General features: G+C 55.2%; 1 long non-coding RNA gene across 1 annotated transcript; it reads left to right on the forward strand.

Moving 5' to 3' along the window:
• The first annotated feature begins 147 nt into the window (after positions 1-147).
• Positions 148-1,038, forward strand: LOC111526165. The gene is made up of 2 exons (XR_002726275.1): positions 148-287; positions 880-1,038. It is a non-coding gene; the product is annotated as an uncharacterized LOC111526165 (long non-coding RNA).
• Positions 1,039-3,385: the final 2,347 nt, after the last annotated feature.

Genomic DNA, 3,385 nt, shown 5'->3' on the forward strand with positions numbered 1-3,385 from the left:
AGGGGAGGACAGAGGCAGGGAGGGGGAGGACAGAGGCAGGGAGGGGGAGGACAGAGGCAGGGAGGGGAGGACAGAGGCAGGGAGGGGGAGGACAGAGGCAGGGAGGGGGAGGTGAAGGCTGGGAGGAGTCAGTCTTTGGGAAGGTTGCAGAGTGTGGGCTTGCCAACATTCATTGAGTGCCAAGCATCTCCTAAGTGACGTGCAAGAATGATCTCATCTAACCCGTGAGGTGGGTGCTATTAACACACCCACTTCACAGATGGAAGAACCTGAGATGCGCAGGCATGGTGAGTCCCAGCACGGCCAGGATTTGGGCTTTGGTGCCTCTTGACACTGCACAGCTGCTTTTCATCTCCACGTCATAAACAGGCTCTTCACTCTGCTCAGGGCGCACTTCTGGGAAGAATGTGATTGGTTTTTCTCATTCTCAAAGAAATGTGTGATCCAGAAAATGTTAAGAAGCACTGCCTCATACGTTGGGATACATCCCAGCATTGGGAACATGGGGTCTGAGGGCCTGGTGTGGGGAGGACGCTGGCTGCTGTGGCTCGGGGGACGGTCCTGGGATAGCCTGTGCTGGCTGTTCCAACATTCCCACGAGTCAGCAGAGGACATCTGGTTCCAGACTCTCGGACAAGAGGAGAGAGACCCCTGGAACTGCTCTCTCTGGTCCCATGCTGTTTTTGAGACAGGTGTCTGGAGCCCAGAGAGGGAGCCACTCACCCAGGGTCCTGCAGCTGGGGGTGGCTAAGAGGCTGGGCCAGGGAGAGGCCCGAAACCCCTGCCGTGGTCCTACCCCATGCTGCCTGGCTGTGGCAGCCCAGCCAGCCCTCCCCCAGCCCCTCATGGCTAAGAAGACCCCCTTTCTCCTCCCCACAGCGTGACTCCCAGGAAGGAAGAGCCAGCACCCTTCCACCCGGAAGCCTGCAAAGCACCAGCGGGACCGGACGGCTTCACGCAGCCTATGGCCAGGTGGTGGGCCTTGGGCTGATTTCTTTTTTAACTGTGGCAAAATGCATATTTACTATTTGAACCATTTTAAAGTGTGCAATTCAGTAGCATTACGGTCATTCATAATGTGGTGTGAGCAGCACCACTGTCTTGTTCCAGAACTTCTTCACCACTCAGACCCACCAGTGGTCACTCCCTGTCGCCTCCCCCAGGCCCTGCGCCACCCTGCTTGATTCATAGGTTTGCCTGTTCTGGACGTTGCGTATAAATGGAATCAGGTGCTGTGGGGGCTTGTGCGTCTGGTTTCTGCCACTTAGGATCATGGTGTCCAGGTTCATTCACCTTGTAGTATGTGCCTGGCCTTTCCTTTCAGTGGCTGAATAAGATTTCCTTTCTTTTCCTTTTCCTTTTTTTGAGATGGAGTCTCACTCTGTTGCCCAGGCTGGAGTGCAGTGGCGTAATCTCAGCTCACTGCAACCTCTGCCTACTGGGTTCAAGCAATTCTCCTGCCTCAGCCTCCCAAGTGGCTGGGATTATAGGCACCTGCCACCACGCCCAGCTAATTTTTTGTATTTTTAGTAGAGACGGGGTTTCACCATGTTGGCCAGGCTGGTCTTGAACTTCTGACCTCAAGTGATCTACCCGCCATCACTGTGGCCCTGGGTCAGCTCCTAGCTGGCTCCTGCTCCCACCCTTGCCCCCTAGGGTCTGTTCTCCCCCGGCCTAAGGCACCTGTTCTCCCTTCTCTGCTCAAAACCCTCTCATGGCTCACACTTTACTAGGGCAGAAGCCCGAGTCCTCACTGTGGTCTCATTGTTTGTCCATTGGCACTGCCTCTTGGGCCTCCGTGCTCCCCCTCAAGCTCCTGTGCCTGTTCTTTCCTCTCCCAGATGCTCTTCCTCCCAACCCTCGGTGCAAGCTCAGCCCTCTCATGGCATCTGTAAGTCTCAGGTCTCTCAAAGAGCATCTTCTGCTTAAACTTGGACCGTCCTCCCCCGAGCCCTTCCTTGCTGACTCATTCGTTGCCACCTCCTAAGGCAGGGAGGGAGATTTGTTATTTATTTATTTATGTATTTATTTATTTATTTTTGAGACGGAGTCTCATTCTGTTGCCCAGGCTGGAGTACAGTGGCACGATCTCGGCTCACTGCAAGCTCTGCCTCTCGAGTTCACGCCATTCTCCTGCCTCAGCCTCCCTAGTAGCTGGGACTACAGGTGCCCGCCAACACGCCCGGCTAATTCTTTGTATTTTTAGTAGAGATGGGGTTTCACTGTGTTAGCCAGGATGGTCTTGATCTCCTGAGCTCGCGATTCGCCCATCTCGGCCTCCCAAAGTGCTGGGATTACAGGCGTGAGCCACTGTGCCTGGCTGGGGAGGGATGTTTAAACGGGACATGAAGGAGCAGTGGGAATCAACTAGCCCGGAGAGGTGGCGGTGATGGGGAAGAGAGGTCAAGCCTGATGACCCAGGGCAGGAGGGAGGTGGCCTTGGAGGGGCTGAACAGACCCATGAGACTGTGCACGCAGCCAGGGGCGGGGCAGGTGGGAGAGCAGGCAAGGTGGCAGGGACTCTTGTTGGCCTCGCCTGTCTCCGCCTGGCCCTCCCCTGTGGCTTTATCTTGTTATGGCATCTTGGGTCATCAGCCTCCTGCCACAGTGATGCACACACCCTGTTCCCCTGTTCCTGGGTGATTATAAACACCCTCAAGGTGACAGCCCGCCCTTCTCAGCCTCATCTGCACCCTACAGAGCGAGCACCTGCAGGATGGGTAAACAGCTGTGAGAACCAACCAGCCAATCTCACAGCGTGGGAAAACCCAGGGTTAGGCAAAGTCAAGGACCCCACAGCCCTTTTGTAGCCTTGAACTCCAGGGAGGGGTAGGGCAGCCACTTGGGTGGGGCAAAGGGTGTATTTGAAGGAGCCAAGCAGCAAGAAAGAGAAAGTAGTTCTCTGTGGCTCTCCTGGGAGATGAAGCACTTTGAAAACTTGGAGGGCTTCCTGGAAGAGGCAAACCCAAGGTAGTTGGCCCATCTCACCTCACTGGGGAGCTTCTGACCCATTTCTCCCAAATCCCAGAGACTCGGCCTAGGTCCTGCTGGGCCTGGACACTGTACCTGCCTCCCTTCGGGCAGGGCATCCCTTCCGCAGATTCCCAGGCCTGGAGGAAGCCACAGGAAGTGGAACGAGGCGCCGGCTCTGTGTCTGCTTGGGGACATGGGTTAATTCATCAGGCTTTGCCCTTTCCTGGTGCTCTTGTACCCTGGAGCTGAATATTCAGGCTGGCTCCCTGACTTAGCTCCTGCCTGCGTCTGACTGGCTCTATTTTTAAAGTCCAGAGGACAGCTGATGAAAACGTTTAAAAAGAAACCAAATGTTTAACATGTAAAAGCCTGGTGCCGCTGTTTTTTTCGGAAAGCAGGATGACATGTGTTT

Source organism: Piliocolobus tephrosceles, chromosome 16 (genome assembly GCF_002776525.5).
Source record: "Piliocolobus tephrosceles isolate RC106 chromosome 16, ASM277652v3, whole genome shotgun sequence".
Taxonomy (NCBI): Eukaryota; Metazoa; Chordata; class Mammalia; order Primates; family Cercopithecidae; genus Piliocolobus; species Piliocolobus tephrosceles.